At 37.4% G+C, this 14,102-nt stretch overlaps 1 protein-coding gene across 1 annotated transcript in view; it reads right to left on the reverse strand.

Annotated features, from left to right (window-relative positions):
* ZNF521 (zinc finger protein 521) overlaps positions 1-14,102 on the reverse strand; it is a 279,567-nt gene that overhangs the window by 133,795 nt on the left and 131,670 nt on the right. The gene's annotated exons all lie outside the window — the stretch shown is intronic.

The raw sequence follows: 14,102 nt of genomic DNA on the forward strand, positions 1-14,102 counted from the left end.
TTACATAAATGCCTTTATGATGAAACTTGATATTTATAATTAAAAACCACCTTGGAAAACAAAATAAAGCCTTATGAAATAATCCATTTGAAACGCTCCCAAAAGTGAGAAAATGACATTTGTAAAATCACAATGACAGTTTGTTAAGGCATTCTTATAGAATTATCACTTCATCAGCAGTCATATAAAATTGTTTTACAAACAGTAGCAACAGAAAATATCAGTCTGTCGATTGCAATTAATTTTAAAGAACTCAACAAAATCAAAGTTAAGCACAAAAGTGTAAATGCTGTTAACATCAAGTTTTCTTAATTATTGTCACTTAACGTAGTATTTGCTTCCGAAACAGAGGATGGTATTCCTTGAAAAACACAGCAGTGCAGGCATATTTCCAGTGGCAGTTTTCTATATAATCTAACAGGCTTTGTACATTAGGCATGTTGTGAATTGAGTGTGCTAGGTCTAAATCTAACACGGACTTGAAAAACCCTGACAATCACCAAGGAAGATTTACTGCGCTGAGCTGTTTACAAGATGCTTTTGATGGTAATATATAGAGCAACATGTGTTGCGTAAATAACATCTATCCCTTTTTTAACAATATTTCCCTTTAGAACTAGTTAGAAAATATTTCTTACTCCCAGATGACCTACATTATATATTGTTTATTAGCATACTTCCAGCATTATTCCTGATATGTGACCTTGCTGAACAACAAAGAAACATAAACTTAATGGCTAGTCTTTTCTCTTGTTAGCAGAGTAAAACATACAATATGTCGAAAACTGTCTCCAAAAATGATGACTGATGAATATGTTGGCAGAATATACTAGGGCTTTTTTTTTTTCCTGGTCTAATAATAAAGAATAAAATGACTTGGCAAGCCAAAATAATAAAATACCAGCACTTACTATTGCCTTCAAAATGAACTGACATGTTTGAAGATCTATGTTTATAAGTTTTCTTTTATCATTGAAAGAAAATGCTTTTGTCACTACTGATAATTCAAATACTAATGCTACTCTTAAGACAACGTCCAAAATGTTACTTTCTATTCTTATTAACAAAGTCATATTCTGATCTACAAGCTCCTAAATTTGGGGCTAGATGGAGTAAGAATTTAATGTGATCGAAAACAATATACCATGGTCTTAAAATGTTGCAGCTTAAACTTCATCTCACTGTACATCTCACATTTCCCAAATACAAAGCAGTGATACACCAATTGGGATGTGCTGTAGTTTTCTTTTTAAAGCCATGGTATAAAATTCAAATTAAAAAAAAAATTTAAATGACCTTTAAAACATTCCTTATTGTAATTATAGGCTCTTTGCAAAATATTTGAAAGACCCCTGCCTGCCCGCTTCTCCCCCATACACCATCTTTAAGTAACGTGGTTATAACCTCTGAAAGTGTTGGCCTTGCGGCGCTCATTCCCTTGGAGGTAAGGCCATTCCAGCTCTGTACAGCTGAGGTTATGAAGGAATTCTTCCTCATTCTAGGCCCAAATCGACTTTTCACCCATTGGTCCTAATGCTAGGCTCTGTAGCTATAAAGAACAGGCTGAACTTCTTGTCTAAAATGACAGTGACATGATGAACCCTTTTTCAGACTGAAAATAGAGTTATGGTGTAAGAAATGCTTTGAGCAACTTTCACTATCCCCGTTACTTTCTTCCAAGTCAATCTTTTAACCAACAGAACCCTAAATTAAGCATAATACTCCAGGGGTGCCCTGGCCTGTGCAGAGTACAGGACTGTCACCTCCCTTAGAACAGCTGCTTCCATCTACATAGAAGACAACAACAAAAAAAAAAGTCAACTGAGATCATTTCTTTTAAAAGCAGATAAAAGTAGAAACAGAACTTCCATTGTTTGGGTCCCAGATTGGCCTTTATCAACGCTTAAGTTGTCAATTTACTTGAAATGCTAATTTAGTACAATTTTTAAAAGAGACTTTTTTTCATTAGCCTTTTTTAATGTGCTACTTGGGAGTGGGGTTGTCATTTCCTGATTGTTCTCTTTTGTTTTCTGATACTGATAGATGTAATTATCAAGGATACAACTTTTTCCCAGCACCTCATTATTTTTGATTGATTTTGAGAACAATTTAAATGTGCCTTTTTGACACTCTTGTTTTCAGTGATACTCTGGTTAAGGTACTCAGAGACTTTCAGAAAAGATCATCTCATAAGTTAAAAAAAAATGATTAGGATCTCTAATAATGTATACTTTAAAAAACCACATTATTCTGATTAACCTCCCTCCCCATTCAATCTATATTCCATTAGGACTTAGGCTTCACATTTAGCCTCATCGAATTAAAAAAAAGATTATACTTTGTAGTTGTAATTACTTTGATTTTTTTTAAAACAAAACACTGAGTGTAAAAAAAAATCAGTGAGTCCACAGCAATCCTCAAAAACAGAAAAGGAAAAAAATTTCAGTTGCCACCATCGAAGTGACTATTACATGAACCTCTTGTCCTGCAAATTGGTAATTAAAGGCACAGAGCATCATGATTTTTCAGGAGGTAGTGTAGTTCATGCCTTTTTGATGAGGGAAAGCTCTTTTTTACCGAAGGCTGACAGTAAGGGATGACAAAATTAAAAATTCACCATTCTTCAATGCCAATAAAATGGTCCAGGATAATCATTAATGGATGCTAAAACTATTAGGAGAAAGGTTAGTCTCAGAGACACAATTTTCATCCTTTGATAACAGCAAAGAGAAAGATGTACCTTTACAGAGACTTATCTGGTGGCAATCACTGTAACCAGACTGTTTAGTTTACTATTACTAATAATGGACATTATGTGTCTCTCAGTGTGATGCAATATGAAGTATAATACATCATAATAAAGTATTCTTATCTAAAATATATACCTGAGTCTAATTAGGCCTTTAGATGAAGCATTCTAATTTTGGGGAAATGCAGGGATAGAGGAACAAGTGTTTCTTTGAGGAAAAAACATTACACAAATCCAGAATAATCTTCAAAACAAATCAAGAATATTCTTGGCCTTTTCTCTTCAAAAAGTTAACGTTTAAGGGGGAATAACTGGAGAGACTGTTCTCAAATGAAAGAAAAAAGACAACTATTTAACGTAGTGTGAGGTAAATATAATGTGTGGTTTCTTAACTGGGGAGAAAACAGCTATAAAAAGGTTTTTGAGGAAATTGGGGAAATCTGAATACCAGCTGATTATTAGACAATATTGAGGGATTACTACTGTTAACTTGCTCAGATGTGATAATGGTATTATGATTACGTGAGTAAATGTCCTTTCTGTTAGGAGATGCATACCGAATATTTAGATGTGAAATGGCATGATGTTTGCAATTTACTTTCAAAAGATCCAGAAAAAAAGAACATATATAGTCATACATAGATAAAGCAAATACGGCTAAATGTTAACAATTATTAAATCTAGGTGCACGCTTGAACATTTTCGTAGTAACAAACAAGTGGGAATAAATGAATAGGGTAATTCATAATATGTAGTTTTGTCAACATTAAACCCCATCCCCTCTGTTCATTTTACATTCCCACACTTGGTGTACACCAAAAATAATTTGTGCTTAGTTGTTATAAATACCTTTGCAAACATTTTTGTATTGTTTGGAGGGATTCTTCAGATGTTTGTTTTTTATGAATCTAATGTATAAACCCTAAGAGGGCAGGAATCATTGCTGACATCCATTTCTGTAGTAAAGTAATAACAGTTCCTTACAATTGCATCATGCTTTACAGTCTATAAAAACTCATATGGGTGAAACTCACTGGCAACAAAACTGTGAGAATAGATAAAAGAGGGATTATTATCCTCATTTACAGATTAATTAAATGACTTGTCCCAAGTCGTTAAGGTTGTAAATACCATAAGTAAGGCCAATATTCTACTCTGTCTCCCACCCACTGGGTTTTAACACAGTTTAAACTATGATCGTTTGCAGGCAAATTTACAATTACATTTTAGGTGCATTTTGGAAGAATGCTCTCCTTAGGAATTGTTTAGTGCTTTGGTCCTTGACAATGCCAGGGATGGTATAAGACTAGCTGATGACGCTGAAGGAACTGTTTCTAGCCACTTCCACCATAGACTCCCAGTCCCAGACCCTTGACCAAGATCCACCGGGCAGAACTGGCTCCCCAAAGTCCCCCAGTCTGCTTCAAGATTTTCTTTTGCTCTCAGTGTCTTGAAGTTTTATTTTCATATTTTCAACTGTATATTTATGTTTATTTGTCCTGCTCAATACTTAAAGAACAATTTCAATCTGAGGGTTCAGGTATGTCTCCAATCCTGAAATCTTTCAGTGACCTTTTCTTCAGTTTTTATGTATCTCTCACACACTTTCCATTCACTGCCACTGGGACTCCTGTTAGACACAGACTGGAGCCTCCCAATCTATCCTCCATGTATCTTAACCATTTTTTCATTCATGTTTTAAAAATCGGCTTGTCCTCTATGTCCTGGTCTAGGTGATTTTCTCTGTACTTTTACAAACCATTGGTTCTCTCTTCACTGATGTTCAGTCTAGAGCTTATCCTAACTACTAAAGCTTTTATTTCAATGACTATTTGTCATTTCTAATGTTTCTAATTTTAAATACAAGTGCTCTTTTAAAAAAAATTTCTACTTGGATTTGCTCCAAAATTTGTCACTCCTTTTAGGGAAAATCATACTTTCATTTGTCTTTTTCAAAGTCTTTGTCAGACTGCTCGTCTGCTTTACTACATGAATCTAATGAATCACTCATATATTTTGGAAGCTTGGTTTGAAGCCCATTTTTAATGAAAGGTTTTTATTCTATGTGCTCATTCCTCCCTTTCCAGTACTTTTACCGTTGCTTCTACTAGGTCATCCAGGCTACCAGACCAGGCTAGGTCACACAGGGGCACTTCCTGTGTATTTGCTGTGCTACAGGGATGTCAGAGACACTGTGAGCTGAATCACAGGGCTAGCATATGGCTAATTCAGTTTTAAGTCACAAACTGTGTCTCTCTTCCTACCCCTTTAACTGTACAGCTCACAGGCCCTAGATCCATGTATTGCTCAGCAACAGAACCTTTATTCTACTTTCCTGTCATGAGCAATGAAGTTTCTCCCCAGGTCCTGCTTTAAGCAGCAGGTCTGGCTTTGTCCCATAGGTAATGGGAACTCTAGATACCACTTCTTATTTCTGGAATAGAGTCCAGGAGACCCCTGGCTTCAACCCTGATAACCACTTGGTTTTTAAATTTGGTTCTCAGATCTCAAAGATGGACAACTGTTTTGAGGCTGACTAAATCCATTTGGTTTTCTAACTTCCTATTTTGTCTATCATTGGTATATGTTTGGAGCATCAAAGCATGAAGTTACAGAGTCATTTTTCAAGGACATCCCACAGCCCTCAGGCCTATGTCACCAATCCCAAAGTTTGGCAGTGGCTATCAAGGAAGAATTAGTCTCAGACTCAATAGGGACCCCCTGAAATTAAGATGTGCACAATGATGCTATAAAATACCCATTCCAAATATAACCACCAGTCTTAGTAGGAAAGCAACTTTAGGATTCTCCTTCTGCAATTAGTTACTATGCAGTGGCTCCATCATATAGCTGTGTGACAAATCACTTAATGACCCTGAGTCTTAGTTTCCCTCCCTGTAAATTAAAAATAATAAAACTTACATTTATAGTTGATGTGAGAAGTAAGAACTATATAAAAGTGCTTAGCTTAGTACCATGCCCACCATGTAGCATGTCTGCATTAAATAGTAACTACCTTTATTACTTTTTTAAAAAATTTATTTATTTATTTATTTATTTCTGGCTGTGTTGGGTCTTCATTTCTGTGCGAGGGCTTTCTCTAGTTGTGGCAAGCGGGGGCCACTCTTCATCGCGGTGCGCGGGCCTCTCACTATCGCGGCCTCTCTTGTTGCGGAGCACAGGCTCCAGACGCGCAGGCTCAGTAGTTGTGGCTCACAGGCCTAGATGCTCCAAGGCGTGTGGGATCTTCCCAGACCAGGGCTCGAACCCGTGTCCCCTGCATTAGCAGGCAGATTCTCAACCACTGCACCACCAGGGAAGCCCCCTTTATTACTCTTTACTTGACAGGTTATTACGGGGATGGAACGGATACCCGATGAGCTGTATGGCACAATAAAGTTGCTTGTCAAAGATTATTTCTCACTCTTTTATGTGGACTTTAAAACCATATTAAAATTTCCCTAAACTAGAATCCAGTAATTTAGATTGTATGGAAATTAGCAAGGGCCAAACAAATGTTTATTAAATAAAGCTTTAAAAATTAATTGCATAGGGCTTCCCTGGTGGCGCAGTGGTTGAGAGTCCGCCTGCCGATGCAGGGGACACGGGTTCGTGCCTCGGTCCGGGAGGATCCCACATGCCACTGAGCGGCTGGGCCCGTGAGCCATGGCCGCTGAGCCTGTGCATCCGGAGCCTGTGCTCTGCAACGGGAGAGGCCACAACAGTGAGAGGCCCGCGTACCACAAAAAAAAAAAAAAAAATTAATTGCATAAAGAATGTCACAAGTTGGTGACAGGGTTGTGGGGCGGGAAGGAAGAGGAGGGTAGAACATGTGAAAAAAGGTGCAACCTCGCTTGGAAAAAAGCTGTTTTCAAGGTCTATAGCAACATCCATTACCATTTCAAGAACAAATATATTAATTACAGATGAGACATATTTAAGATCAGTGGCACCTTTACTTGGCAGTATTTTGTTGGCAAGCAAATGGATATTATATGTGAATGAAAATAATGAACCTACAGCTTTCCACAAATACTCAATACTTCAGAAATTTTAGTAATTTGGTCTGGTCATTTTCCAATTCTGAATTTCTGTGAAAATAAGTCACTGAACAGAGAGGGAAAAAAAATGGGTGAAATTAAATGAAAGCTACTAATGATGAAAAGCTCACCCAAATAATTCATTAAAAAAACACCAGTATCAACTTTATATTGTGTGTTTTCATGGTGGTTAAAAGGAAGACATTATTGTCTTACAGATGTAGTTAATGTCTAGACATTAAGCACTATATAACACTTTACACAATGCCTGGCATGTACTAAAAGCTCAATAACCAAGAGGTATTACAAGGAGGAGAGAACACACACGAAGATTAAACTGTTATAAGTATTCAATATTTTGCCCACCTAACATGGCAAAGCACTAAATGGCAAACCAAGTACCAGTCAATGTTGGCAAGGAGAAGGCAGTGAAAACATACCAGATAGGCATGGGTTAATACGGTCTACAAGAATCAGGAAAAGCTCCCTGGGAGAGTAAAGACTTGATCTGAGGTCTAAAATGGAAATAATTTCCTTGAGTTCAAAACCCAGATACAAAATGTCTAGTACATGCCAGGCAAGTTGCTCACAGTCTGGTGGGGGTATTTGGTGGAATGAGGAAGGTAATTCAGAACAGAAGAAGGGCTAAAGAAGATTGCTCTGGACAGGAAAAAGAGAGACAACAATCTAGTCAGAAAAAATCTGGAAAAAGATTTTTGCTTTAAATGATTCATAAAAATGCATTTTTTTCTTTTAATTATAGACAAATTTTGCACAGGTGCATGTAGTATAAGAAAGGAAAAAATATTTATCTTTACAAATAAAATCCAAAACTCTATGAAGATATAAATTTAAGCTACTAGTAACTTTGAAATCAAGGGGTAAAAAAAGTTGAACCATTTTTCAGCTTCTCTTGAGTTCTCTTTGAATATTAGATAAAACAGCATTAAAATATTTTATTTTCAGGGCTTCCCTGGTAGCACAGTGGTTGAGAGTCCGCCTGCCGATGCAGCGGACACGGGTTCGTGCCCCGGTCCCGGAAGATCCCACATGCCGCGGAGCGGCTGGGCCTGTGAGCCATGGCCGCTGAGCCTGCGCGTCCGGAGCCTGTGCTCCGCAACGGGAGAGGCCACAACAGTGAGAGGCCCGTGTACCACCACCCCCGCCGAAAAGAAAAGAATCCGCCTGCCAATGCAGGGGGCACGGGTTCGAGCTCTGGTCTGAAGATCCCACATGCCAGGGAGCAACTAAGCCCGTGCATCACAACTACTGAGCCTGCGCTCTAGAGCCCGCAAGCCACCACTACTGAGCCCACGTGCTGCCAGCTACTGAAGCCCACACGCCTACAGTCCATGTTCCACAAGAGAAGCCACCGCAATGAGAAACCCGCGCACTGCAATGAAGAGTAGCCCCCGCTTGCGGCAACTAGAGAAAGCCTGCACACAGCAACGAAGACCCAACGCAGCCAAAAATAAATAAATATATTTATTAAAAAAATAAAATGAATTGTCTCCTAACACATTTATTTATTTTCCTCAAAATGTGCATTTTTATGTTCTTGAACTCGATGTCTAACATTAAAAACTGAATTTAAGCCCAAATTTCCCTTGGAGAGAGATGCTTTATTAGGCTCACTTATTCATCTCCAGTTCTCAGATTTCTCCCGATTCAGCTACTGGAGTCTCTTCCAAGGGACTTAGCTTATCTCCCTTACTAAGAGATCTTCATCTAGATGATCTTATTTAATGTTATGTATTCAGCTGTTGTTTCTATGCCATTGTAAATTTACCTAAATCAGTCTTCTATAATGTTATCCATAAAGTAAACAGTCAATAAATTTTGTTCACTGATTGTCCAATGGACAATCTTAAAGAGGCATCGCACATTCATCACCTTCATTCCTAAGGTACTATTTAGGACTTGTCTATTTCTGCCTGCAAATCTCTCTTCTACCTTACACAGCACCAGTGAAGTGGAAGAGGCTGAATAACACAAACTAAATTATTGCTGTAGTAAAGGTTAAAGAAAAAAACCCCACCAGGGCATGCGCTGATTCTTTTTGAGTTAGGGAGTTTGCCCCTAGTTACCCATGACTGTAATATTTTGCTAGTTCCTAGTATGAACTAGGAACATATGAAATTACTATGACTTATAGTAATTAACTTCCTGTACTGTTTTGTAAACATTCATATCATTCAAGAAAGCTAAGAAATTGGGACTGGGGGAATAGTAGTTTGAATAATGAGTCTTTTATAAACATAAATCTGAGGAGAAAAAGAAGTCGTCAAAATTCTTGCCTTACACCAAATTAGGGTCAATTTTCCTTGCCAGTTATTCCAACCATATACTGATCGTTTTCACCTTAAAAATCTGAAACCTCCCTTCTGTCTCATCATTTTCAAAATGAAGAGGTATGGCTGGTAGATAGTGGGGATATACAGTTAGAGAGATGAAGGAGTAGGAACGTTAAGTACTATATTGCAACACCACTGAATTGCACTGTATGCCCATGGAGATCCAATCCTGAAGGCTGGTAATACAATTTAAAATCCCACCACAGACCAGGAGAAAGTTTTGTGACAAAGAAAAAAAATATTTTAGGGTTCATTAAGACATATTTTCTTAAGTATATAACTTCTGCCCTCAAAGCAAGTTGAGAATGTAGACAGGTTTGTGAACTCTTTACGAGTACTAGTACCATTTACTAGAGACTCGTCATACATATCAAAAGGCTGACATAGAGAGAAGTTTTATTTAATATTAAATCATAGAAGTTTCCTCTTGATTCTCTTATAATTCAGTACATGTTGTATCAGAATTATTTCAATAAAACCGATTTATCTCTAAAGGGCTGTAAGGGTAGGGAGAGGGCTCTGTCTTACCCATCTTGTATCTATGCAATACATAATGTAAATATTTACACACAATCAAGCAATGTGTGAATGATTCATACCTGTTCATTGTAAAATAAAAAAATCTTTGCTTCCTTCCACTTCTCTTTAGATGAAGGCTCCTGTGGAGTCACAGTGATTCCCTTTTGTTTATATTCCTAATCTATCCTTGTAGCTATTCTTCTGTAAAAGGAATACTGCACATTCTGGTAGTTTGTGTTTCATCTACAGAACACCCTCCCTCTTACTTGGGTCATTTCAGTTACCCTGTATGTGGTACACAAGATATCCTTAGATTTACCCTTAGATAATATCCTTAGATAATACACAAGATAATCCTTAGATTTATCTTAAGAGGAGTACATTAACCAAATCGCCTGGTCCTTTATCACTCTTATTCCAATGAGATATATTACCTCCTGTCCTCCTACTCCCAGCAGTTTTTTTTTCGCTTCTCTCCTCCTCCCTATTTTCATTTCGGGTTCTGCCTTCTCTTGTCCACCCCTTCCACTTGAACAGCTTTCCTACTGAAGCACGTCACACCACCCTTCTCTTCTCCTTCAGATTGCTTCTAAAATCCCACCTGCTCCATAAAGCTTGTTAGTAATAACACCCACACAACAAGGTGGGTGTTTACTTTTTTATTCTTGTTGTTTGTACTCTTCAACAGTAAGCTTTTGAGGATAGAGGTCTGTTGCCTTGACTTTACCTATTCTAAAACATACTGTGCAGTTACCATGTATATAAATGTGTAGGTGGTGGGGTTCTTTTAATCCCTTGATTTAACTGAAATTATTTGGATTTTGTCAATCCTTCCTCATTCATCATTCCAAAAATATCTTTTAAAAATAGAATAAAATGCCACCATATTCTTTATATTTTCAAAGGTACTAGCACAAGCTTATATAGAATATTGGGGAGTTTGAGAATTGAGAGGGACAAGTGAATATTTCAATTTCCTCATCACAGACAATCAAAGTGAGGTCCCCAGAGGGAAGAAGTGTCCTTGTCTGTGACTCACAGAAAGTGACTCACAGAAAGCTCTAGCAAGCCTAGAACTCTGGGTCACCATGAATACACCCACATTTATATGATGGGTGTGCGCATTTACAAAAAGGAATTGGTAACTACTGCCATGCTGGCTCGTTATTCTGCTTGAAGCTTACTGTGTCTCCTCCTGGCCCTGTGCTGCAGGATGGCTTTTATAGCCAACTGTCCATCGCTGGTTCTTTCTACTACCTGCTGCCTTCTTTGGGGGGTTCTCATTTCTCAGTGTCTACTTTTAGCCTGGAATTTACTATATTACATTCAAAGCATCTATTCACATTACATTCTAAGGTCTCCTGTCACTTAAGGAACTATGTCTTATTTCCCTTCTACAGCTCCATCACCCAGCCCGCTGCCTGACATGGAGCATTTATGAAGGAGTGTCTGAACGACACAGAAGAGAACTGATTTGGGCTTTTTATAAGTATACTCAAGAGTAAGTGTTTTCAGAGAAATTTACTGGAGGGAACCAGATTGCTGCCACCAAAAATACCTAAATTCTGCATAGTACCACCAGATAAGACCCAGCCTTCCTTCAGATTATCCCAGAAAATTAAACTGTGGACCTGAAAAACCTCTGCATAATTATTACTGATAATATATCTTATAAAGCTAGACATTTTTCAAATTAAAAATATCCCAAAATATAAGCTAAGAAAATATGGGGCCCTTTCCCAACAGGGTCTTGAGAACATTACTCTACAGTATAGAATACGAGGGGGAACATTAAGAAAAAGATGGTAATAGCAAATTCGACATTTTATATAGAATCTGTGCAAGGCAAGCACTGTAATATTTTCTAGATGTTCTTTAAAAGTCCAGGTGATAAGTCAGTCATTCTTTTAAAAGACATTTTGTAATTTCAATGTGACTATCCTTACGAGGCATTTGAGAATATCCCTTTTTCCAATCCTGTCAACTCCTTACCATCTTAATATGTACATGATTCACTATATGAGGGTACATCTGCTTTTAGAAGGTTTAATTCTTTGCCAAGAGAAACATGAAACAATATCTATGATGTGTGCCATTGTGCACTCAGTGTCTTTGCACAATGCCTGCCATGTGTCTGAAACTCAATAACTGTTAAATGAATGAATGAACTAGATGCAAATTAATATCAGCAGTTGGGGAATGTCTGCTTTGGAATCATTTAAATTTGTATAACAAAATGATATCAATCCAGATCCAATTAATGGTGCTAAAAGGGTCTATCTTCCACCAAAACGATTTCAATTTTCCAATCCTAGTGGGTATAGACATTAAACTTAGAGGGCTTCCTGCCAGTCTTTCAACTATCTTATTTAGTCCTCCCCTCCCACCTTTCCTTCTACCCCCCCCCCCAACTCTTTCCACTCTTCTGTTCTTCCTCTTACTTTTTCTTAAGAAATGATCTTTATTAAACATGTGGTTGCTTTCATAATTAAAGTTGTATTTCTGGACATTTCTTTATCATGAGCTCTTATGAAATCAGGAAGCTCATTTTTGCTTCCCTACTGTAAGCCACACTTATAAAATACACAAGATAATCCTTAGATTTATCTTAAGAGGAGTACATTAACATCAGACTTTGTCAAGCTAGGTTTATCAATGCCACTTTGATTTCTAATCATGGTATATTTTTGCTACAAAATATCTCTCAATCACTTACTAGTAATTTTTAAAACATAGTACTCTATTACAAAAATAAATCAAGAGGTTATGCATCTAAATTATAAATCCTGTCCAAGGACAAAAACAAAAGCAAAAATTTCACCACTTTTCTTTCCCCAGAATGTAAATATATTTGATCCATGAAGAAAATGGGTAGTGAGTTTTAGGCAAACAAATAATAGTTCTTTAAAATTAACCACCTCTCAAACTATTCACTTTCTTCTTGAGCTTAGGAGAAAGTGTCTTATTTTGGTATTCACTTACTATGCCTTTCATTTACAATTTTTAACTTTCTTAGATATTATTTCCCTAAGATTTTTTTTGCTCTCCTGCTCTCCATGATATGTTTCAATCCAATAATACTATCGGACATTTTCGATTTCTTATCTATAATTCCTTTTTCCACCTATACACTCATCTATTTACACGTTTTTCTACCTTTTATATTTATTGTTGCCTGATGCTGTCTTTGAATATTTTATCTTTGTGGCTTTTACACTCTCTTTGTCCCTTGGATTTCATTGCTTCTATATTTGTTTTTTTTTTTAACTTTTTTTTTTTTTTTTTTTTTTTGTGGTACGCGGGCCTCTCACTGTGTGGCCTCTCCCGTTGCGGAGCACAGGCTCCGGACGCACAGGCTCAGCGGCCATGGCTCACGGGCCCAGCCGCTCCGCGGCATATGGGATCTTCCCGGACTGGGGCACGAGCCCGTGTCCCCTGCATCGGCAGGCGGACTCTCAACCACTGCGCCACCAGGGGAGCCCTATATTTGTTTTAATATTTGATTATGCCTTTCTATATAATCAACTTTGTAGACATATGATGACTGATTTCAATGCATTTTCACCAAATAATCCATAGTTCTAGCCCTAGATAAAATTATTCTAGATTATAGTAAATTAACTGAAGCACATTTTAGATATAAATTATATGAATGTGTGCATACATACATAGGGATATGTGCTGACTTATACACAGATATTATATAAATGATGTACCATATGCAACATTTGTCAGGTGCTTCAGTTTACCAAGAACTTTCTTACAAACATATGATCTGCTCTTTACAATAACACTATAAAGTAGGCAAAATATGGATTATGCCCATGTTAACAATGAAGGAACTCAAGCTTAGGAAAGACTAGTTAAGATCACACAGATGCTTCTGTCAACTGTTATTTGAACTCGGTTTTTCTCTAAGTACAATATTTTCTTCTATTACGTTATGTGGTTTACGCGTAAACTCTCCATACCCATAGAGGCAATCTCTGAATAACAAAACATGTTCAGACTCAGTTGAAGGCTTGCTTATGTAATATAATGTTTAATTGAACAAAATCAATCTTTTGCCTTGATATGGGGATTTTTTAATAGGATTTCACCTGCCACTCAATCTCTTTATGACACGAATTGCATAGTCTATTACATACTTAGGAGAAATCTTATGTTCTATTTATGTGTGGTTCCTTCTTTGTTTCTTTTTCCATTTGTTTTAATCACCAGCTTTCAATTATTTGCAAGTGTTGACTAAAAACCTATGATGTGTTAAGAAACTCTCCTGAGAAACACGGAGGATACCATGTAACCCTGCCTGCTTCCCTCACTCTGGCTCCCTCTGCTGCAGCCATGCTTACCCCCTTGCTATTCCTAAGCCTGCCAGGCACACTACTGCCTTCGGACTTTTGCTTGGGAGTTCTTTTCCATTTTGCTTGCTCTTTACGC

This window comes from Delphinapterus leucas, chromosome 14 (assembly GCF_059928025.1).
Source record: "Delphinapterus leucas isolate spDelLeu-1000000601 "Yukka" chromosome 14, BTC_Dleu_Yukka2, whole genome shotgun sequence".
Lineage (NCBI taxonomy): Eukaryota > Metazoa > Chordata > Mammalia > Artiodactyla > Monodontidae > Delphinapterus > Delphinapterus leucas.